Below are 25,752 nucleotides of genomic sequence, written 5' to 3'. Positions count from 1 at the left end.
TTGAATTTATGTTGCTTTCCTTCTTTAGCTTCTTTAGAAGACAATAGGAAAAAAGTGGAGAGTGGAAGGATGGCTGTGACCATGAAAGGCTAGCACAAGAGATTCTTGTGGTGGAAACCTTTTGTATCATGACTCTTGATGTTAGTCATATGAAATCCATATGTTATGAAATTTCTTTGAAGAATACACATAAACATATACATATATACAAGTGACTAGAATGCATATAAAACTGAAAATCTGAATAAGATTGTTTTGCTGTCAGTTTCCTCTTTATGATATTGTTTTATAATTATATAACATGTTACCATTGTAGGAAACTGAATGAAAGTATAAAAATATTTTTTTATTCTTTCTTACAACTTCATGTGATCCTGTGATCATTCAAAAGAGAGTTCTCAAGAAATGAAGGGTGAAATAAAGACGGATTTGGTCATCCAAGAAGATGAAATTATTTATTTATTTGAGAGAGAGAAATTTTTTTTTAATATTTATTTTTTAGTTTTCAGCGGACACAACATCTTTATTTTTACGTGGTGCCGAGGATCGACCCCAGCACCCTGCGCATGCCAGGTGAGTGTGCTACTGCTTGAGCCACATCCACAACCCAGAAATAATTTATCTCCAGTATTTCTATGGGCATATGAACTCTAAAGTACATTCTACAGCATGAAAAATGTGATTCTGGATGGCAAATAAACATGTAAGAATAAATGAACTCTAAAAATGCAAAAATAGAATTAAATATGGAAAGTGAATGTTTAAAGCAACAATAATATTCATGGTAAAATTATTTAAAATAATATTGTTAAAACTAATAACTAGTATATGTGGAAGTGAAAAATAATTAACAACAGCAAAAATATAGAGAAATAATGGAAAATGGGAAGAGAACATAGCAGGATAGTAGACTACATATTAAAAACTGGCTAAAAGACAAAAATGGTCATATTGAGGAAAAACAGCTCAATGTTGTTTAGAATAAATGTCTTTTAATTATAAGGAGAAAGATAGGTTGCAAGGTGCATACTAACTAATCAAAAGAATATTGTTGTGACTATATTAATATTAGCAAAGGGAGATTTTCAGCCATAAATATTATAAGAGACAAAGACATTTTAACAATAAAATGGACCTAATTAATATGAATATATAGAAATAAAAAATTTAGATATATCTAATAATGCACTTTCAAAATGAGTAAAATAAAATTAACAACTAAATGGGGACCTAGACAAATCAACAATCATATTGGACATTTTAATTTCAATAATAGATAAAACATGCATATAAATAGGACAGTATACTTCAGTTCTAATGAGGGTGAAAGAAAGGGTATATAGGGGGATGTGAATATTAAAACTGGGTAAAAAATAATTACATCTGATCATCCCTTCCAGACAATCAGTGTACTTAGGCACCGTGCTATTTAAAGTGTGCAAAATCATCTAGAATGCTAGATATCCTATGATGAATTTTGTATGTTTTCAGGAAAACTAAATTCTAAAATTAAAAAATTCTTGCCTGCAAAGCTTCCTTTAGCTACATTCACATATTGTTTGATTCTTCAACCTACTCTAACTTGCATCCTAAATTTACCACATGCTTGAAACTGTTCACATTCAGTTCACTGTGTCCTCATGTTCTTAAAATTATACTTCTTAGTTGTCTTCTCACTGTATCTCCCAACCATATTTGACACAGTTGAAAATTTCCTTTTTTTGTTAAACTCCCTTAACTTCCATAATGACACATTGTATTTGTTCTCTTTCTTGCTCTCTGGACACCAGTTCCCAATATCCTGATAGCTTCTTTCTTTTCCATCCAACCATTAATTGTTACAGTTCCTCAGGGTGACTTCCAAGGCTCTTGTCTCATCTCATGGCTTACTCTATTTCTAGGCTATGTTGCTCAAATGTATGACTTCATTTCCTGTCACATTCTGTCAAATTTGAAATGTTTATATCTTCTGAACTCTAGACTCTAATATCTAACTGTGTTATCCTGTAAGTCTTTGCTTGAATAGCTCCTGAGAATTTCACACTCAACAGAAACAAAACTCAAATCATCATCTTCTTTCCAACCTGAATTTTCCAGAAAATCTGCCACCATTACTCACTACTTCAAGTTAAAAATGTGGGAGTAAATATTTCTCCTTTATATCCCTGAACCTTCCTCAAGTTCTAATTAGTGTCAATTCTCCCGATTAAATAGCTCAGTAATCTACAACTCCTTTCTATCATTTTTGCTAATAATCTAGTCAAATTCCTGATATACTGAAATTGGCTCTTAACAGACCTTTATATGTAGAGAAATTTTCTCTATCCTGTTCTAATCCATTACCAGTTCATTCAGGTTTATATATTTGTAAAAAAAAAATCTGATCATGTAACACAATACTAAATATAATTCAATGGCTTTCCAATGTATTTTCAATAAAATCCAGGATCTTTATCGTGACTGACACTTAAGCCTCACATAATCTATACCCTTGAGACTTCCATCTTGCTCATCATGTTTCTTTGCCCATAATCCACAATTCTTCAGTCATGAAAAAATTTTCTCAATTTGTTAATCATTTCCTGATTTATTATCTTGGCCTGTATTCCTTAACCCATTCAATTAATGCAATTATCACTTGTGATTCAGTTCTACTTTTCAGAATGCTTATGATAAGTTTAATCACTTATTTATGTGCTTTTAAAATACTATCTTGATGCCTTTAGTTTTTATCACACTTTTATTTATCCAGTTATCTGTCTTTTCCATAACATAAAGATCTCTCTGATGAACAGTAGTATTCACAGAACCAAGAAAAGTCTTTAGCATAATATACTTAATAAATGTTTGAATTAATGAATAGACAATTCATAATGTCATATATTTGTTTTTAATCCCATTGTAATAGCCAGTGTGATGAAAAATTGTTGTGGCCATACACCTAATAAACTTAGCATATTAAGTTCTGTTTGTAATGTTTTCTTAAATAATGATCATTTAAAAACTTCTATTTTTATAACAACTTATCTTTTTTCCAAAATATATATTCCTGTATGTTTTGAGAAAAGCCTATATGAGCATATAGACAAATTTCTAAAGGAACCTATTGAGAATCAAATAATAGTACTGACATAGACATTAATTATTTTGTCCATTAAATTGTTTAACATATCTACATGTATATATACACATATGTTGCTCAAATGTACGACTTCATTTCCTGTCATCCCTTCCAGACAATCAGTGTACTTAGGCACTGTGCTACTTAAAGTGTGGGAAATCATCTAGAATGCTAGATATCCTATGATGAATTTTGTATATGTATATGTATCTATATACATATGTGTATATATAACAACTCTGTGCCATTTTTTAATGGACCACAGATATAGGCATACAAAGGAACTCCTATTGAGGAGATTGTAGTCTATTGAAAGGAAAAATTATTTGGTCAACCAATCAATCATTTGCTACCAGGTGATGACAAGTGCTATAAAGAAAAGTGAAGCATGACAGAGACACAGAAAATGATCAAGGTCAAGGTAGTGTTAGTTTAAAGAGAGAAGTACAGAAAGAGCTTTCTGAGGCAGTGACATTTGTGCAGAGAACAGGATGAGAGGAATGAGCCTTGTAATATCTGTAGAAGGATGTTCTTGGTAAGAAGGAGCAATTAATGAAAATATCCCAGTGGGAATAAAGTTGGCATGTTTTTAGATAAATAAAGCCTGTCATTGTGATTGGAGTGAAGTAAGGAAAGGCATATAGGACCTGCAGTATGGGGGAATACGGGAAAAGGAATTATGAGGGACATAAAACATAGGGTCTTACAGAGTATAGTAAGGACTTTAAGGGTGATGAGAGATCTCTGAAAAGATTTGAGACAGTAGCATGATCTAATTTGTGTGTGTGTGTGTGTGTGTGTGTGTTATAAATATCCTTTGGCTGATTTAGACTGGAGAATGGGGTACAGTATTAGAATCATATGACAAAACAAAGGTTTTTCTATTTTCTTTGATTCAACTGCAATTTTATATTGGTACTAATTTTTAAATTTAGCAATTTGGCTTTTTCATCTTGTTGACACATTTAACATGGTATATGAAAAATATTTTTCTTGGAAATGCATTTTACTGTTTTCAGTCTCAAATGTCACATAGACTCAATTGGATTTTCCTCAGTCATCTTCTTCCTCTCCAAATACTCATTGAGTTTGCTATTGCATTTTTTTCTGTGAAATGAAAATAATTTATAAAATCAATTCCTTGAATATTTAATCAGGAAGCTTATTCCAAGGTTTTCTGTAGCATAGAATTATATATCAATAAGCTAGTATTGATCAGTGCCTTAGATTTTATTCAAGTACTCATTCTGTAACCAGCCTAATAGTTTGTTAATTTTACTAGTTTATATGCTCACAATAAAGAAAATTATGTATGTTAAATAGGGTAAATTTTTACTATGTTTGGACAATGATTAGTTGCCACATTGTTCAATGATGCAATGAAGAGCTATAAATAGGAGATGATGAGGAAATTATTTTCTTGCTATGTTTAGGATTATTATATGCAAAAAAGATAATTACTTGGAGTGTATATTCTTTATATAGGAAGTTTAGTAGACTAACTTTTAAGGAAGTGATAGAATGTCATATATTAATTCTTAATATGAATGTCCTAAAATACAGTAAAAAGAAGTTTCAAACAGTGTTATTGAGGCATAAATACCATACAGTAAACTGTACCCATTAAAAATATACAACTTGATTCATCTCGATATGTTTGTGTGTTTCTATGAAACCATCAAAACGAAGGTAGTGAATATATTCATCATCCAGGAAGTTTCTTTTTTTTTTTTTTTTTTTTCAGGAAGTTTCTTAATCCTATCTGTAACCACTCCTCCCTGAACCTCATCCCACTTTTCCTAACCAATCATTAATCTGCTTATCTCCACTACAGATTAATTTGCTTCTTCTAGAGTTTTGTTTCAGTAAAAATCATACATTATGTACTCTTCTTGCTGGGCTTCTTACAATTAGCATACTTCCTTTGTGGTTTCTTCATGTGGATGGATACACACACTCACATATCATTAATTCAGTCCTTTTCATGACAAAGTATTATTTTATTATGTAAATATGTCATGATTATTCATTCAGATAATGATAAATATTAATTGTTTATAGTTCGGAACTACTGCAAATACAGGTGCTATGAATATTTACATACATACATACATAACTTTTTAAGACACTGACAAAATGTTTGTCAGAGTAGTTTTACCATTGTATTTTTTCATCAATACTGTATGAGTGTTTCAGTTCTAAAACTCTTTGTTATTTTTTTTTACAATTTTATTTGCCATAATCATTTAGTAATTAGATCTGTCACAAAGATAATAGTAAAAGTTTAATAGATGTGAGTTTTTGGAATAAATATTTCATAATCATTCTCTTATTGTATTCTAATAGCAAGAATGCAAAACAGCAATCATTATTCATGTTTTATTGAATAATAAACCAAAGTTAAGTAACTTGTCACAGAGCACATCAATTATAAACTATGTATTTGAAATTTGAACCCAGATTGTGTAACTATAAAAATAGTGCTATTAAGAAATGTACTATTTTCTCCCATTCTCTAAGACATGGATTCTAAACATGGACCTCTTTGATACCTGGTAAAACTTAAGGTCCTAACACCATAGAGACTTTGACATTTGGTGAAGCTTATCTGAATATACTGAAGTATGCAAAGAAAAAAAAAAAGGATTTAGGATTACAGCAGAAACCCATCATATTGAAAAGTAGTTTTCTGAATATTTAAAAGTTATGGTATAATAATATATTCATCATCAACACATTAAATAGCAAGATAAAGTTGTGGGCTTAGTCAGACCATAATGTCAAAGTAGAAATAAAGGTAGAGATATTTTAGATAAAAAAGATCTATAAAATGATATTAAATGTTTATTATTTTGTTATCAATAAGGTCACATGTACTTCTAACAGTACTATAATTTATAGCCACAAATATAAGTGAAAATAACACTACATCTTGGTTAAGACTATTTAATTATTTCAATTAAAATAAAATTTTTCTTGTCCCAGTTAACAGACATTTGAATTCTATCCACGGCTATTGGACCTGAGTTTAGAACTCTTGCTCTAGCCCATAAGCTCCATGAAAATAGGATTTGTCTGTTTTAATCACAAGTGCTTAGTACAGTACATAGCATAAAGCAAGTCCTACAGGATGAGTAAATTAATAGGATACAGTTTTTCAAGTACTATACAGGGCATTAGTATATTTTAAGACAAGACAAAGATCTCAAGAACTAAAAATATACAGAAATACAGTTAAAATCATGCAGTTATGTAACTCTTGCCAGTTTTCACATTTGCAAAAGAAATGTAATAACAAATGCTCCTTATAGATTTATTCTGAGCTTTGAATGAAATCTACATACTATTTATCAGTGGGTAGTTAGAATAGACACAAACACACATAAACACATATATGTATGCATGTACATTTCTGTGTGTTGTGTATGTGTGTACAACTTTACAACAGGATCTTTCAGCCTGTGATGTATAAGTAGTTGTCATTTTTACAAAGATAAGAGAAATACAATGTGCTATGAAATTGCATAGCAGGAGAATATTATTTCATCCGGGGGAAAAAATGAATCACCCTGCAAATCGTGTTCTTCAAGATTTGATGGAATGTTGGAAATCAAAGTGAGGGGGAACTTCAGGGCAGAAGATAGTGGAATGATATGCTCAAAGTGCTGAAAGAAAAATAAAGAACTTGCCAACTAAGAATGCTGTGTCCAACAATCATGTTCATTAAAAATGAAGGAAGATAAAAAATTTCTTAGAGAAAATTTAAGGGAATTTCTCATCACTATACCTGTTTTACAAGAAATATTAAAAGGAGTTATTAATTTTAAAATGAAAGAACAAAATAGTAACACTAGGATATTAGAAAGTGTGAAAGTTATTGGTAAAAGTAAACATAAATCACAAATACAATATTATTGCAAATTGTAGTATAAAAGACAAAATATTCAAATTGCTATGTTACATTAACAGATAAACAAACAGACTTAAACTCCGATGTGAATAATATATAGTATTAGTGGTCTTTTGCAGGGTGCAAAAAAGGTAAAAGTTCAGAATTCATATATGGTAATAAAGTTATCAACTTTAAAAAGTGATTGTAACTATGTGATAAGTAAACTCTATAGTAACCACAAAGAAAATATTTATGTAAGTTATCCAAAAGAAAAACAAAAAGAATCTAAGCCTGTCAATACACAACAATAACAAGGACAACATAATATGGACTGAGAGCAATATTCAAAGTGAGGGACAAAAGAAACACAAGACAAATAAAAAAGTTAAATTGAAAATAATAAAGCTTTCCCAATCAAATATTTTAAATGTATTAAGCTTCCAATCCAATAATATGTAGTGGCTAAAATGACTTTAAAACTAATAAAGAAACAGTACATTTGAACAACACTGCAGAGCAAATGAAACCGACATACAGAACCTTTAATCAACAGTAGGAGACTACAAATTCTTTTAAACCACATATAGAACATTCTGCAGTAGATCACAAAAGAGGCAACAAATCAAATATTAATACATTTAAGAACGTAAAAATCATACCAAGTGTCTTTTCTGACCACAATGTAATGAAACTAGCAATTAACAAAAAGAGAATAAAAATTGAATAGCACATGGAAATTAGCAACAAACTCTTGAACAAACCTTGAATCAAAGAGGAATTTAAAATATTTGGGACTAACAGAAATAAAAATTACCAAATTTATGAAGTTCAAAAAAGCAGTATTGATATAGTCATAAACACTTATAATAAAAAGAAGAAGCATCTCAAACAACTTAAATTTATACCTCAAAATTCTGGAAGAAGAAAAAATAATTTTAACACTAGAAGTATGGAAAAAATAAGGATTAGAGCAGAAATAAACAGAATAGAAAATAGTAAAAAGAATCAATAAAACTAAGATGTGTTTTTTTGAAAAGTTAAATATCAACAAACCCTTAGCTATACTAGAGGGGAGAAAAAGAAGACTGAAATAAATAGAACAAGAAATGAAAGAGGAAATGTTACAAAATAAAAAATGTTACAGAAATAAAAAAGGATCATAAAGGACTATTATGGACAACTATATAATATGCCAAAAAAATTGGATAACCTAGAAATTAATAAAGTACTGTAGATATACAACTTGCCAAGACAGAATCAAGAAGAAATAGAAAACCTGAACAGACCTATGACAAAGAGATTGAGACAGTAATCAAAAACCTCTAGACAAAGAAAAACTCAGGAGCAAATCACTTCACAGGTAAATTTTACCAAACATTCAAAGAATTAATACCAATCTTTTCTAAATTCTTCCAGAAAATAGACAAGGGAACACTTCCAAACTCATTTTTTTCCAAAGACACCACAAGGAAAGGAAGCTACAAGTGAATATCTCTTATAAGCATAGATGCAAAAGTCCTAAATAAAATACTAGTTCAACAAAATACTAAATCCAGTAGCTCATCAAAAAGATTATACATTCTAACCAAGTAGGATTTATCCCTGAGAGCCAAGATTGGTCCAGCATATACAAATCAATAACGGGATATGGAACATTAGCAGAATGAAAGATAAACTTATGATAAACCATAAAAATACAAAAATAGCATTTGACAAACTTCAATATCCATTAATGATTTTAAAAAAAGTAGAAGTTTACCTTTACAGACTATTTATGGAAAGCCCACAGCTAAGATCATAATCACTGGTGAATAACTGAAAGCTTTTCTTGTAAGGTCTGGTCCAAGATAAAGATTCTCAATCTTCACACTTTTCTATTCAAGTTCATGTCCTAGTCAGAGAAATTAGGTGAAAGAATGAAATAAAATGTATCCAAACTTAAAAAGAATAAATGGAATTACCTCCAATTGTAGATGACATGACCCTATGTGTAAAAGTCCATAAAAAATTACATAAAATAATTGTGAAAACATAAATTAAGTAAAGTTGCAAGAAATAAAATCAACACTCAAAACAAGTAGTTTTTCTTTACACCCAAAATGACTTATCAGAAAAGAACATTTTAAAAATCCTGTTTAAAACAGCATCAAAAGGAATAAAATACTTAGAAATATATTTAATCAAAAAGGTCAAATATCTACACAGTGAAAACTACAGAACAATAGTGAAAGAAATTGAAAAAGTTTCAAATTGAAAGATATTCCATGTTCATGGATTGATTCAATATTCATAATATTTTAACAACTCTACATATTTAACACAATCCCTATCAACATATCAATGACAATTTTTTTCACTGAAAAGCAAAAGCATTTTTAAAATGCACATGGAACCTCAAAAGACCCAAATCAAGTAAACAATCTTGAATAAGTTCAGATACCACACGTCCTGATTTCAAATCATATGGCAAGGTTTTAGTAATCCAAACAGTATGTTACTAGAATGAAAACAGACATATAGGCCAGTACAATAGAACTAAGATCTCATAAATAAATCCATACTTATATGGTCAAATTATTTTCAATAAGAGCCCCAACAGTACACAATGAAGAAACTTTCCTTGTCTTTATTTTCAATAAGTGGTGTTTGGAAATAGGCATAGCCACATTAAAATAGAGTGAACTTGGGCTGGGGATATAGCTCAGTTAGTTGAGTGCTTGCCTCATATACACAAGGCCCTGGGTTCAATGGACAACACCACAAAAAAAATGAAATTTATACACAAAAATTAACTAAAATAGATTAAAGGCTTGAATGTAATACCTGAAACTATAAAACTCTATAAGAAAACATAGAGGAAAGCTTCTTGACTTTGATCTTGGAAATGATTTGTTTTTTGGACATGACACCAAAAGGACAGGCAACAAAACCAAAAATAAACAAGTGGGACTAAATCAATATAAAATATTTCTGCATAGCAAGTGAAACAAATTAAAAGGCAACTACAACTGGATGAAAATATTTGAAAACCATGTCTGACATAATATTAACATCCAAAATATATAAGGACCTGAAAGAACTCAAGAACAAACAAAAACTACTCAAAGCAAAATCAAATAATCAAAAAGAGACAAGGAATGGGCATTGAAATAAAATTCCTTGCATGTGTGATTTTGTCAAAGTGAACCCAAATGCTATGCATAATTATAATGATATAAAGATAAATAATCAGACTAAAAAATGGGCAAAGCTCTTGAGTAGACATTTTTCCAAAGAAGATATACAAATGGCTAACAACCTCATATAAGACAAAAACCACAGTGAGATATCACCTCATACCTATTAGCGTAGCTGATATCAAAAGACAAAGACTGGGGATGTAGGTCAGTGGTAGAGCATGGGTGAGGCCTTGAATTCAATCTTCAGCACTGAACAAAGAAATCAAAATACAAAAGATAAGTATTGGTAAGTATGAGGAGAAAACAGAAACCTTGTTCACCATTGGTATGGATATAAACAGGCACTGCAGCTATTACAGAAAATAGTATGAAGGCTCTTAAATAATTCTAAATACGACAATTATAGGATCCAGCAAGCCCTCTTCTAGGTATATATCCAAAGGAAGTGAAATCAGTTCTCAATGAGGTATTGATTTTCTCATATTCTTGTAGCATTATTTACAATAGCCAAGATAAAGAAAAATCTAAGTGTATATTGATGGATGAATCAATAAAAATCACAATTTCTTCGTGTGTGTGTCTCTGTGTGTGTGTGTGTATAATGAAGTAATCCAGACACAGAAAAATACTACTTGATGTCTCACTTATAGTCACATTCACAGAAACAGGGAGTAGAATGATGCTAACTCGTGCAGGGGTAGAATAGGAATAAAGGGAACACAATTGTAGTCATGTGGGCAGATAAATTCTCAATATCTAATGTGCAGGATAAGAACTAAAGTTAAAACTGTGTTTGAAATTTGCAGATAAAATAGATATTAATCATTATAAGCAAACACAAATATAAGGTAACCAAATGAGGAGTTAAGTATATTAATTAGCCATATTATTGGAATCATTGAACTATGTGTGTATTAAAGTTGTCATGCTGTACATCTTAAATATATACAATTTATTAAAATTAAAGTTTAAAGGTGGTGGCATGCTAGGGATAGGTGAAACAGTATTTAATATCTCTGAGAGAGGAAGGTACACATTATTTTTTTAAGAGAGAGAGAGAAAGAAAAAAGAGAGAGAGAATTTTTTAATATTTATTTTCCAGTTTTTGGTGGACACAACATCTTTATTTTTTATTTTATTTTATGTGGTGCTGAGGATTGAACCCAGCGCCCCGTGCATGCCAGGCAAGCACATTACCGCTTGAGCCACATCCCCAGCCCCACATTATTTTTGAATAACAAAACATTTTGGGGGGCTGGAGCAAAGTGTGAAGGGAAAGAGAGGCAAAAGTTAAAGTTGGAGCGGAGAGGTAAGCAGAGACCAAGAGTAGAAAATTCCATGTAGTATTTGTTCATGCCATTTTCAATCTCTAGGAAAGATATGCTAACCACAAAAGTGACTTTTTATTAGAGAAATAATAGTAATTGACAAACCAGTGTTTTCAGAATTGTTTTGTGAAATGACATGTATAATATTTTAAAGTAAATTTGGTGGATTCAAATGGACTCCAATTGTATTTCTGGTTTATTCAAATCATTTTTAAATAAAACATAATAATCTGTTACTAATTATTGTTTATGTTATTATACATAGGAAATATTTGTGTATTACTTAAAAGTTAAATGGGGGCTGGCTGGGGCTGTAGCTCCATGGTAGACAACTTGCCTAGCAAATATGAGGCACTGGGTTTGATCCCTAGTACCACATAAAAATAAGCAAATAAAATAAAGGCATGCTGTCCATCTACAAAAAACAAAAAAAAAAAGTTAAACGACATTAGAATAACTAAAATATATGTGTGCACACAGAAATACACAGTCCTTAGAGAAACAGTATTTCAGAATACTCATTGGCATATCTCACATATGCTAAATGAAATATTCTTTATAGTTTCATAATGTAGCTACTTAACAAGCTGTTTGCTTTTTTTGTGATGATGGAGGATAGCTCCCCTGCCAAATTGAACATCTGATAGATCGTTAAGATTTTGATCACTTCTCCCTGCAAAGTATTTTCCCATAAAACACTTAAACTTTCCTGTAATATAATTTTGACCATAAATATTAGTTCTACAAAGGAGAGACATGCTTAGAAGCTTTAGATAAAATTAATAGTGATGGCGATTATAATTTCTTTTTTGACAATACTGATTCATTAACAGTATTATGTAAATACAATATTCATTCTCCTGAAACAACATTTATTCATCTGGTAGACAATTGTGTAAGAGATTGAGCTTATCCATTTTCTTACTTTGTGAAAAGAACACTCTTCTTAAGTCAAAACATCAAGTAAAAAGTCCACCCTTGAGAAAAACACATGGAGTGGCAGAATTTAAATGTCTCCAATTGAAAAAATAGATAATATGTTCTTGAAAATTTCTTTAATTTGAAAAATTCCCATAGAATCACAAGAGACAAATTCCATTTGAGAAATGCATGCTATATTTTATAATAAAACAGAGATGTGGAGCTGAGCGCTCAGCGTCCTGATTTCAAAAGTAAAATCAGAAGAGAGAGTTTTGCCCTTAAAGGACTGGAAAAATAAGTTAAAATCAGCCACAATTTTACTGTGAATAATACGATGCGTGGCAAGGAACTCTACCCTTAGAATAGTTAGGAAAAGAATCTAATCCAAAGGCTTTGCATCTGTACAGAGAAGCGAGTAGATGCTGAAAGAGATTTGCAGATCCACTGTTTTTAGGCAGGAAGAATGCTCATTAAATGCAGAACGCTGCTCTGGCTCATGTGTTTGCTGCGAGGTGTAGGTTTTGTTCAACTGACGTATCAGATAGTCAGAGTGGTTACCACACCGACGTTGTAGCAGCTGCATAATAAATGACTGAGAGAATCATGTTAGGCATGCCCACCTAACCTAACTTGAATCATGCGAAAGGGGAGCTGTTGGAATTCAAATAGACTTTCTGGTTCCCAGCAGTCGGCAGTAATAGAATGCTTTCAGGAAGATGACAGAATCAGGAGAATGATGCTGTTTTGCACTATCTTGATTTGTTACAGCAGCCAACTTATTGGCATGATGGAGTGACAGGAAAAACAGCTGGCATGGAAGGTAGGATTATTAAAGCTATTACATCATTATGAATACAATTAGAAGCTGACCATGACAAAGCATATGTTTGAACAAGCAGCTGTTGGTAGCTGGGGTTTGTTGCCGAGCTCTTCAAACTCTGCAAACAGTGTTGCTTTTACAGAATGGATTTTAAAATTACCTTGTGCTGCGTTAGATTTTTTGGGGGGTGTGCTTGCCTCCAACCTCAGGGAAACACTTCTGGGATAGAAATCAGTGTTAGAGATTTTAAAATAAAGTATTTCTCAAGAGTCTAGGTTTCTCCAGGTAGATGATGACGGGGGTGTGTGGGGGGGGTAGAATCTATGAGGAAATCTACCCCAGCTCAGTTATATTCAATTTACTTGTAAGAACTGATTGATGTATTGGCATATTGAGACACTGAGAGAAATGAGAATGTATACAATGTTTGGATAGGTTGAAAATTGTTACACTTGGTTTCTATTTTATAAGGAGTTTGGCTGTCAGTCATTTCTCCTCATCAAGTTCCAGCTTTTGACATTTATTCAGTCATTCTGCATTATATGAAGAAAATATATCAATATCTCCTGCAGGGTTTTTCAACAACTCTAGCATCTGTTTCAGCTATTTAACTGTATTCACGTTTTGCCAAGTTGATGTCGACCCAGCTGGTCTATCATTTCTCGCTTGATTACTGCTCTTAATTTCTCTGTATCAGCTAGTTTTGAATAGTGCTTTGAAAGCTGTTAATGGAAAATGATAAATTATTTAAAATTGGAGCACTTTATTTATTTATTTATTTATTTGGAACCTTAATGAGTTTTGCTTTAATTCTTTCTTGCCTGCGTACAGTTTTTACAACCCCTTTTCTCTATTGCAATATTTCTTTCAATCAGTAGATTATACTTATAAATACTATAAAACAAATGGGGCATGAGCATGGACTGAATTTGGCTCCAAAAATAAAGTTTTGGTGATAAGGAGAACAATTTAAGCTATTTGTACAAACTATGAATCGTTTCTATATACTATCTCATACACTGGCATGGGGATCTGTCAGTGAGTATATATTGGACCGAGCATACTGAAATAATTTTTATCACCACTAGGGTAACAAGAAAATAAAATATTCAAAGCTGTTTTTAACAAGTGATTGCTTAAACACATGTCAAATAATATAGAAATAGATATTCCTAAGTATGAGGAACATAATTATTAACTATATAATACAGAATCTCTAAGCTCTCTGCCTCTTCTCCCCAGTAGCCTCAGTACCTAAATTATAGAAGTTAATAGACTATTATATATGAACATCTAATGTGACCTTTCTGTATACACGGTGATGCTCATATATGCTATGCCTTTTCTGTAGCATTTGTAATATCCCAGTAAGTCTGGTTGAGGAACACTTCTGCTGTTATGTAACTTTTTTTCCTGACTGTTAGTCCATGTTTTTCAATTACGTATTCCTCTTAGAAAGAGTGAGTTAAAACATGTATTTAAATATCAGTGAACCAGTTAAAAATGGGTGGATGATTTCTGCTGCTTATATTCATCCTAATTACTTACAAACATATGTTTTACAAAATAGTCAAGGATTTGGATGAGTACTTTTTAACCTTGAAGCATACATGACTATGGTTGAATGTTTCATTCATAATTCATATGTACAGCAGGAAAGAAAATAGTTTTCTAGATGTATAATTTTAGCAGCACAAACCCTTTTAATAATTGGTTCAGGAAATCTGATTATTTCCTTTAATACTTTTGAGATTTGTACATGCTTTTATAAAGTCTGTTGCAGTACTTGGTTAATCTTTGTGAAGCTCACAAACGGAAAGAATTTTGCATCCAAATCTTACAGGGTTAATTTTGGTTGGTTGACAAAAATCAGCTGTATCTAAACTATTGTTTAAAAAAGAATGTTATTCTGTCAGTTTCATTTCTCAACTTTTTATAAACATTTTAAGTGACAATTCATGTCTGGGGGGGGCGGGAACTCTTTTACATTGCTTCTTTAGTAGGACTCTTTTGTGAATTGTCTCCTGTGAGAAAAATGTGAGCTTCCTGCTAGCCCCACACTCCTGTTACCATAGTTACTTGCAAAAGAGGTTTTTCTTTCAATGAAGATAGTGTAATTTAAATCAGCCACTGGACTTCCCAAACCGTGGTTTTTTTGTTTGTTAGTTTGTAGTTTTGGCTTGCTTCGTTTGTGACTAGGAAGTGCTGTGTATTTCATTTCACTGATGAATGGAGAGGACAGACACTAGGTGGCACCAGCTGTTGATTATTAATGAAATTTTTAAAGGTTTTGAGCCACACACCTGAAAAGCAGATGTACCCTTTCTGATAAATGCGTTGTAAGAGTTGGAAATGTCTGATGATATATCTAGCTCTGGAATATGATCATCATGCACAATGATGAGATCTTGTGAAGTCTCTAACTCCCAATTACTTAATTCTGTCTTTTCTAAAGTGATTCAGGAAGAAAAGGAGGATGAAGAAAAATGCATAAAAATAGACTGCAGGAAAAAGAGGTGGGACATAAGGAAATGGACTATCAACATTTAAATATATTGTTAAAACCTAGAATTGATGGCTTTTATAAATCTCAGTGGGTTTTTCCCAATTCTTTACTAATCAATATTGTTATTTTCTAATATGTTTATACTGTAAAAACTATTCTTTCTTTTTAGGTAAAAATTTTATTTGGCATAGTTATATTTTTAAAATGTCTCTTATTTCCCTTTTGGGTAACCCTTGAGAGTTAAATTCCCCAGTTGTGATGTAGTGGCTTCCTTTCAGATGTGTTGCTCCTCACCCAGAATCATGAGCAGAGGAAGACACTATCAGTTAAGAAACAGGCTTTGAAATATTTTCTTCTGAAAAGCTTGCTTCATCCTGTTATTCTCCCATTCTCATGTCATCTATCTTTTAATAATGAAAAGTCAAATAAAAACAGACCACTTAAGCATGCCTATGTGTGTACATGTGCATGCAACACACACACACACACACACACACACACACACCTGCTCTGTTTTCAAAACTGTTTAAGAGAACCGCAACAGTATTTTTAATTTGTCCTGAGATTAATTTTTAAAAGGTGAAAAGGATGAGGAAAAGTCCATAATAGAATGGGGTGAGTAAATAATTGCCTGTGACTAGAAATGCTAGTTTTCCTTCACTAGGAGTAACTGTGGATTCCTGAGGAAAGTGGAATGAAGTAGAAGGTAATAGAGGCCATGATTGTCCAATATTCTGCTACCTTGGTTATGCTATGGACATTTAGAAGATATTTACGATGCACATATGGTCAAGATGGAAAAATGCATGTTTTTTATATAATAATCTGATAAATAAATTAGCTTTCTATATTGCCCTGCTTTTGGTGTCAATTAATGGATTATTGCAAACCAGGGAGAAGGCTTCCCATGGGACTGTGGTGCAGTTCTATAAAACTGGCTCCATCTGACTTGAACCCTATCTCTCAAAATGTGCCTTGTAATTCTTTCCTTGGCCCTGCTTGACCTGTGAAATATTAATTTGCAAAACCTGAGGGAAGATATGAATAGCTGTCTAGCTAGGAAGGAGAACAAATATATTGTAATTGTAAGAGTACCAAGGAATTGTGACTACCTAAACACTGTGGTAAGGCTAAAATAATGAATTTCAATAGAAATAATTATAACATCCTGTGCTAAATTAAAAAAAGAATCTTACAGATACTAAATGCAATAAAGATTAACAATAATTCTTTGTATAAGACTTAATGATTATTTGTGATGGCCGAATTGTCAGGTTCAGTCATAGTCTCACAGGGAATCAACAAAAAAAAAAAAGAAAAGGAAAAAGTAATATTGTTGGACAAATGAAGACAATTAGTTTTGAAAAATTAGGAGGACAATGTGGTCTAAGAGGAACTTTTAATACTTTTCAAATACATTAAGTAAAAAATGCATGGATGGTTAAATGTCTTAGAGACTATAATATTTGAGGGGCATTGAAGAATCTAGAAAAGTGAAGAGTTAAAGGATGCTTGAAAGAAGAGGGTAAAGAAATAAAGAAAGGAAAATATTTGAATTATAGTGTAAACATGGATTTGACTATTTTGTGAGATTATGTTCCCTATTCTTAACATGTCCAGTGCTAAGAATGGAATTCCTGGAATAAAGAAAGAGAAATAAAAGAAGGAGGTACCGGAGAAGTATCTGTGAGTCTAATCATTTCATGAAAATAAGGTTCCCTTTTTCAAATATGATTGTGAATGTCTCTACTATTCCACTTGAGCTATCCATGCCAGGGGTCAGTAAGCTATGGTTCATGTGTCATACCATTTCTGTTTGACCAGCCAGCTAAGAATGTTTTTCTCATATTTTAGTTGTTTCTAAAAGAAAAAAATATTTTGTAACACACACACAAATATGAAATTCCAATTTATGTGTCTATAAAGTTTTATTTTAAAACAACCACAATCATTTGTTTTCTTACTATTTATAGTTGCTTTCATGTTAAAACAACAGTTAAGCAATTGTGACAGAGACTATATGGGCCACAAAGCTGAAAAATTTACTCCCTGGCCCTTGATAATAAAACTTTGCTGACCCAATCTCTAGTCAATATAGTCTATTAGAAAATTGTATTTTTTCTCATTGACTCTAGAAAAGGAAAATAACAATTAAATATTCCACAAACAGAAATTGAGATAATACATAATATTTAAGTACTAGATAGTTTGGAAAGTGGTTCAAATATAAAGCTTAAGAGTTAAAAATGGGTTCATTTTGTCTGCTAATTTGCTAAAAAGTTTTACTTGCAGAGGATTTTTTATTTAACATTTTTATAAGGAAATTTGAGCTCTCTGCAATCACTGACATATATAATATCTGCTTTTTCTGATCTTCCTGAACTTATCTATTTGCTAAAACTCAGTTATTTTTATTGCTGCTCTTCAGCTAGTGTGTGATTTCAGTAGACTTAAGAAAGTACAGAAGTCAATGGAAAACAAGGTAAAGTAAGTGAAATTCATTTCTTGCAGCTACCCTTTTCTCTTTTTATAGGTCTATAGACTCTCTAAGCAGATTTTACATTGCAGAGTTCTGGAGAGGTGCTCAACTTTAGGAAAAGATGAGGATGTTCTTGATCAAATATGTTCTAGAAGGGATCAAAGAATAGCAAGATAAAAATAAATGTACTGAACTAGAACAGAACAGTTGACACTATTAGTAAATGATTGATAAGACATGCTAGAATTAAATGTTAAGCAATGAGATATTTATGAGACATTCCCATGAAAATAGGGATATAAGAGACTTTTTCCAAATCAAAGGAGAAACCATAATCAGATTCTGAGTTTAAAATAAGGGATTCTGGATTTACCATCACATATTGCAATCTCCACAGTTCTTTAATGCAGAATTAAAATCCCTGCATTTTCCAGGAAAAGATATCATTTCTGTTCACTGGTAGCACTGGAAATTCCTGTAAAGCCCATAGGATTTTTATTTTATTTCCATGAGGATGTTACTGAACAGCTATCTTGTGATGCCTGTCTCTATGGTAACAGATACAAGGCTTAAGGGTCTGAAGGAAATTCTTCCTATTGGCTTAGGAATATGGAGAGATGAGAGAGACTCACTGAGGAAGAGGATAAAACTGGGAGAAGGCAAAAGAGGCAATCAAGAAAAAGTTGTTAGGAGGTAGCTTCTTTGTGTTTGAAAACAATTTCACATCCTCTTGATCTGTCTCAGAATGTAATAAAAACAAACATACAAGTACGCTTATTTAAAATTAAAAAAAAATCGTTCAAAATATTACTTTTCAATCATCCAGTCAATTTTATGTAATTGAAGTCACACAGATTTTTCCATGAGTTGGCTTGCTTTTTTGGTATGCAGAAAAAAAGGATTATTTCTTGCCTGAAATTGATAAGGGGAGGGCTCTAACTCTGGCAAATTTAGCTCTTGTTATTGCTATCAAAGATTTTGATCTCTTAAAGGACTTTTTCCCCTGATTCCAAGGGTAAGAATATTGAACTCTGATTGGCATTCTTTATAATCACTAAGCTTCTCAGGGAATTATGAAAGGGCACAGTCCTTCCAAGATGTTCTTTTTAGTTCTCTTTCTCCTTAAGACAGAAAAAAATATGACAAGCAGCACTATTTCTTTGAAAATTAAGTATTTTAAAGAGTAGCTGAATAACTTTATGTTTTAATAGTTTTACTTTGTTTCACTTATTAAAATAATTAAAACCAAAAACTCCTAGAAGTTTAAAAATACTTGGGTTTCAATTTTTTTTCCATTTTTCATTTTAAATTAATTTTGGCTTACAAAATAAGAACTTAACAAGTGTGAACTGTTTTAGAAAGGACATATATGACTCTACATTCCCTTAGATTCAAAGTTTATATTGAAGTTGTTATTAAATAACTGAAAGTATTTTTTAAAATCCTATGTCTTACAAGAATGTTTGACTTATACAGGATACTAGTATGCTTCATCTTAGTATGAAGATTTTATGCATATTTTCAGTGGGTAACATTGATAGCTCTATATTTTATATATTATGGTAAAGTAATAAAAAATTAAAATTATTTCAAATGAATAAAAGCTCACAATTTAGGAAAATTATTATTTTAGAGATTGAAAATAAATATTTCAAATGCTATAAGATCAAATTAAAAATATTTACTTGGTATTGTTAGTTACAGGTTATACCTTTTGATACTTTAAAGGATCTAAGTGTTTTCATGGTTTATGATCTGACCTCTAAAGATTTATAGATTTTCTCCACAGATATAACTTTTCATAAATTTAATCCAGTCTGTGTAGATATTAATAAAAGATAAGACTATGTCTCCAGGACTTGTTTACACTGTCTTTAAATTAAATTTAAAAAATAGAGTTAGCTATAATGTTCCAGTGTCACCTTTGATAATTTTACAAAGTAATCATTTTAAAGAAAACATTTTTTACAACTCTGTATATTTTAAACTTTAGTCTAATTAATTGCAGTATGAACTATAATTTCTAAATAAAGCAGGGATACTTTAAATATCAAACAGATATTCTACTTTGGGAAAACTGAATTCAATTTAAATTACAAACATATAAAATATATATCTAGCATAACCAGACTCTAGAAAACTGCTTTGTTTTGGGGAGGAGCTTTGTGGTTATATCCCAAACTATACTGTAAGGAATAAGCAAATGGTTAAGAAGATCATCAAGACAAAAATACTGTGTAAAGAATAAATGAGGGGCTGGGGCTGTAGCTCAGTGGTTGAGCACTTGCCTAGCATGTGCGAGTCACAGGGTTCGATCCTCAGCACCACATAAAAATAAGCAAATAAAGGCATTCTGTCTATCTACAACTACAAAAAAATTTAAAAAGAATAAATGAGGTTTCTTTTTAAACAAACATTTATAAAGGATATGGGGAATGACTGAATCAGAAGTTTGGGCAATATACAGAAATTAATCGCTGTCCATATACACTTGAAGGTAAATGGTGCTTATCAGCTTTCTAAAAGAAATATTGACATTACTTGGCAATCTAAAGACAGAATTATAAACACAAACAAGTTTATTTTCCCCAATGTTCATCTTACTTATCAGGATCATTCTGTTCTGGTAATGGCATTGTTACCATTGATTACAAGATTCTCAGAATAAAATATGATAGGGAACATCATTATTCTAATTTTACTAGCACATGTTTCTTTTTTAACATTATAGGTAGAATTATCCAGTATAGCAACAATAAACTGGATTATGGAGAATGACACTGACGCTAACCTGATATTGTATATGTTTTATGGGGAGCTATGGGATTCATTTATTTTCAGTGACAAGTGTGAAAAGGAGGAGATTGAGTAAAAGCCTTCCTGTGATGAAAACATTCATTTTGTAAGTAGGAATTGCAGGTTCTTCTCCCTTTGGCTGCTGAGCCATTCACAGGCGGGCTCTAGTAGCCACAATGGCAGGAGGCAGAGCTTATTTCTCCATTAGGTCATCCAGAACAGGATTAGAGCCCACCAACTGAAGTGACAGGTTGTTTCTGCTGCTTTCCATTCATCCAACAAATATTTATTGATAAATTCTAACTGCCAGGCTCTGTGCTAGAGCAAGATGACTAAGATATGGTCCCTGAGGAATTTAGAGATGAATGTGCTTTACGTGGATGAGAAAAGGAAAATATCTACAGTGACAGCTTACCAGAGAACAGCAGCAGCTGTGAATTCAGACAGAAAAGCTGGTTTAGGAATGAGCCAGAGGCTTCCAGGGTTCCTAGTTTGAGTGATATGGAAAAACTGGCAAGTTCCTCAAAGACTAAAATGATTCCTGAAAGGAAAAAAGCAAATTCAGTGAAAAACAGTAATTCAAAGTAAAGGGTAAAGTGACATATTTGAAGGGTCACTTGAAATAAGGAAGAGCATGCCTAACAGCTGCTGCTCAGCTTCACTGGAATCAAACCAAGAAGGAAGAGTTTAGTTTGTTGCAACAGTCAGTTGCAGACAATGAAATTAAACATTTTTAATCTACAGTGGGTGTGGCCATGCAGTCTTTTTCTCAGGAAAAATTTCAAAACCTGTCACTGGTTGTTTATGTACAGTCATCCCTGGAAATTATTTCCTATGCTCTCCTTAGATAATTTTTATGTTGTTTTTTCTCTGTGTGCCTATCTTTAATTATAAGTTAACTGAAAATATTTCAGCAATGTTTAAATTTAAATTAACCACAGAGTCAAACCTGAAAGATAATGCAGGAAGACTACAAGGATGACATTATCTATAGAATAGGCCTGTTGCTAAATAGACCTGTAACATGAAGAATTTGTGTTAAACATTAAGGTTTCATACAACTTCAACATCATCCAATTCAATTGGATTTTAGATTCACTCACAGTTCCTCCTAAGAAACTAAAAAGACATAAGTTTTACATTTTAATTTGGAAAAAAAAGAAAATCAGCACATTTTCTGAATAATTGGATTGTCCAGAAAGTCACTCTGTCTCTCCCACTCCCTCTCTTCCCTTTCAAACAATACATATTTTGAACAAATTGTCTAGAATGTCTCTACCTCTCTTTCTTCCCCATTTCCTCTTTTTTCATGCTGCTCACATCTTCCAACATATGTAAATGTATGTGTGTGTGTGTGTGTGTATGTGTGTCTTTGTTCTCATCAAATCTCTGATTCTCTGAAGTAGTTTACACATAGTCTAAAAGCAGTGAAAATTTTCTCCCAACACTCATTAGTAGAGTTACTTTCCTTGGTAGATGAAAATAAACATTTCTGTTTTAGTGTTTAAAACTGTTTCTAAACTTTAACACACTAACAAATGCATATATGTGAACAAATCACTGAGTATACATACAAATTAATGAATTTTCAAATAGCAAAAACACCTCATTAAATACCAAAGTCAAGAAAATAATTTTACTAGCATCTGAAATCCCCAATCTTACTCCTCCATCACTTCACTCCCATAGATAGGCACAATATTAGTTTCAAACATACCATAGATAGATAGTTTCTTAAAATTATGTAATTGAATCCATAGAGTAATTTATTCCTGTGTTTTTGACTTTTTTTTTCCTCAACATTATGTCTGTGAACTCCAGCTATTTTCTTATTTTTAGGTGTGCTTCAACCACTTTCTATGCAGTATAATATGCTGTAGTATAAATATAAAAAAATTACTTACCGCATCTAAGCTGAATGTACATCTGGATTGATTCTATTTGCAAACTCTTAAAAATAATGCTACTCTGAACATTGTATAGAGTGTTTGCATGTGTCTTCACTTTTGCTGTATAAAACCCAAAGTAGAATTGTTGGATCATTGAATAGCCAATTACCTTTAATTTATAATATCAAGTGATTTTTCAAACTACATTAACAAACTTACTTAACCATAATCATTTTATTAAATCTAAGGTTATTGTTGCAAGTGATTAGCATTATCAGTGTTTGAGCCATTTTTGCTGCAGTGTGTACTCTCTCATTGTTTTAATTTCCATCTCGTCTATGACTAATGAGCTTGAGAACATTTCCAAGTTTATTAGTGATGTGGATATTGTATTCATTATGGAGTGTGTTCTAGTCACATGTCCAGTTTTTAAAATTGAGATGTCATCTTTTTTTCACATGTAGGAGTTCTTTGCTTTTTCTAGATTTTTCCCCCTTTGTGTTTACTATAGGGGTTGCAAACATCTAGATCAAATGTCTTTTTGTAAGAGCCTATGATCTCAAGGCCCAGAGGCCCTAAAGAATATGTAGTTCCAAGTCTTAGTTTGACAGATGAGGAAACTGAGACCTATAGAGAAGACATCACTTCCCTAAAGTCTCTTCTAGTTAATAGTAAGACTAGAAATATAACATAAATCTTCTGACATAGAAGTAAGAATATTTTTTCTTGTTGCATCATGTAGAATCTTTAGTCCATTCTAATATGTTGACTGAAACTCCTTGCCTCTCTGAGAGGGCCAAGACATACATGATATGATAATTATAATAGCAAATACACTGTGATACATGATTAATCTCATTGAATCTGTGAACAAAAATACCCTCAGCTAACCAAAAAAAAATGTTTCATAACATGGCCATGTAATATTTAAAATTGAATTTTCCTTCCATCCTCAAATTTTATTGTTCCTCCTACATAGCTTTATTGTTATAATCAGTTTCTTTTCATGCTTCTTACTTATATATTCCAAATTTGGCTCTAATTCAAGAAATTACAGTTGTTCTTTAATAGATTAATAAGAACATTAGTATTATACTAATTTCTTTTTAAATGGAAATGTAATAATAAAACTTAATTACTAATAAAATAATACTATTTATTGAATGCTTTTGCATGCTAGGTGCAATAGTATAATTTTCATGAAATATTCTATTACATAGAACAACTCAAATATGATAATCCCTATTTTCTAGATGTTGAAACTGAGCCTCCATGAGTTTAAGCTACTTATGGATGGCTGGAATCTTAACTAAATTTATCAGATTTTAAACATCTCACTCTTTCCATGATTTCACTCAATCTGCTTAGAAGGAAACAAATTTGGGGGCACTGCCTGCCTTTAGTGCTTCTACCATAGGTCTTAGGGATGTCCCCTTGCTCTGATCTCATGAATTTCTGTGTCCTTTTTCAAGGTAGTAATCAACAAAGCACATTTGTGAGCTTGATATTTTTTTTATTTTATTGAATATACTAAATTCTTGATAATGAATTCTTATTGGTATACAACCTAAATACTGAAAGGAACTTCATCTTCAGAATATGTTGTTGCTGATTTTTTTCATATGTTCAGAGGCCAAATCTATTATGAGACTTTGACTTTAATTCTCTCCAGAAACCTATTCCAGTTTTTATTGTGCATCACCTACATTTTACTTCCAAGTATTTATCTTCCTGTTCATGGAAGAACCTTGCCTTAGATGCCTGAAAACCAGTGTGCTCCCTTTCTCTTGCTTCTAGTTCTTAGAATGAATCTCCTTGTCATATTTCCCTGGCTTCATGCAAAGCAGATAACCACTTCCATCTGGAAATATGAATCCACATGACTTATCTACCATGTTATTTTTTCTCTTGAGGAATAAGAAAAATGCATTTAAAAAGCAATTTTATATTTATAGTTGTTTCACTAGGTTTGAATAATTATGAATGTCATTAAGAAACTCATAGGCATTTGATATTAATTCCTTAAGTTTTATACTTAACAAAATACTTTTATGTTTATTTTATTCACATAAAAAACCACATGAGAAAAGGAAATATTATTTCCTCTTTACATAGATCTATGTAACTAATTCCTATCTAGTGGAATCCTAAATTTCTTTTAGCTTACAGTGATAGTTTTCTAAATTATCTGCAATCTATCTTCTTTCCAGTTTATTCTTCACAAAGCTGCTAGGCTCAGCTCTCTCAAAGTTAAAATTTAATATGTTACCCTGTTGCTTGGAATCCACAAATGGTTCCTCATTCCTTTAGGTTATAATTTGAATAAATTATATAGAAGAAAAGGTACTTTACTATATTTTCCTACCTTTTTCTCAGGTCAAATTTTTCACCCACCACATTAATGCCTTACCCTAGCCATACAAACAGTTCTCTGAATATAATACTTCTCTGTCTTGTGACTTTGGAGGTGTTCACCCAAACCCACACTCTTAAGCATTAAAAAAATTAACTGGTACTTTGAATCATATATATTTATGAGTTATCATGTGATATTTTGATACTTGTATCCATTGACTAATATTCAAATCATAGTAAATACCTGCTAAAATCAGTTATCACTTTTTATGATAATTAGATTCAAAATAATTTCTTTAAATTTATTTCTTTTTATAGATAGTGCTTTGTTATAATCTATAATGTAGAGTTATTCTACTGTGCGAAAGAATACCAGAACGTCTTACTCTAATTACCTTACTAGTCATTGATCATTCTGTCCCCATCCTTCCCAGGTCCTTCTAATCTCCCCAGCTTCTGGTAAATT

General features: G+C 31.7%; 1 protein-coding gene across 2 annotated transcripts in view; it reads left to right on the top strand.

Moving 5' to 3' along the window:
* Positions 1-25,752, top strand: part of LOC125614152 (dystrophin-like) — a 753,869-nt gene that overhangs the window by 305,473 nt on the left and 422,644 nt on the right. Inside the window, exon 1 of one of the 2 annotated variants that reach the window (XR_007344795.1) lies at positions 12,980-13,261. The exons of the other annotated variant lie outside the window; for it this stretch is intronic. The gene's annotated coding sequence lies outside the window, so the exon portion shown is untranslated. Of the gene's footprint in view, positions 1-12,979; positions 13,262-25,752 lie in introns of those variants that run through there. 2 annotated transcript variants of the gene reach the window in all.

The sequence above is a fragment of the Marmota marmota genome, unplaced genomic scaffold, assembly GCF_001458135.2.
Source record: "Marmota marmota marmota unplaced genomic scaffold, marMar, whole genome shotgun sequence".
Lineage (NCBI taxonomy): Eukaryota > Metazoa > Chordata > Mammalia > Rodentia > Sciuridae > Marmota > Marmota marmota.
The sequence above is the reverse complement of the archived record's forward strand: the minus strand, read 5'-3'. Positions and strand labels throughout refer to the sequence as shown.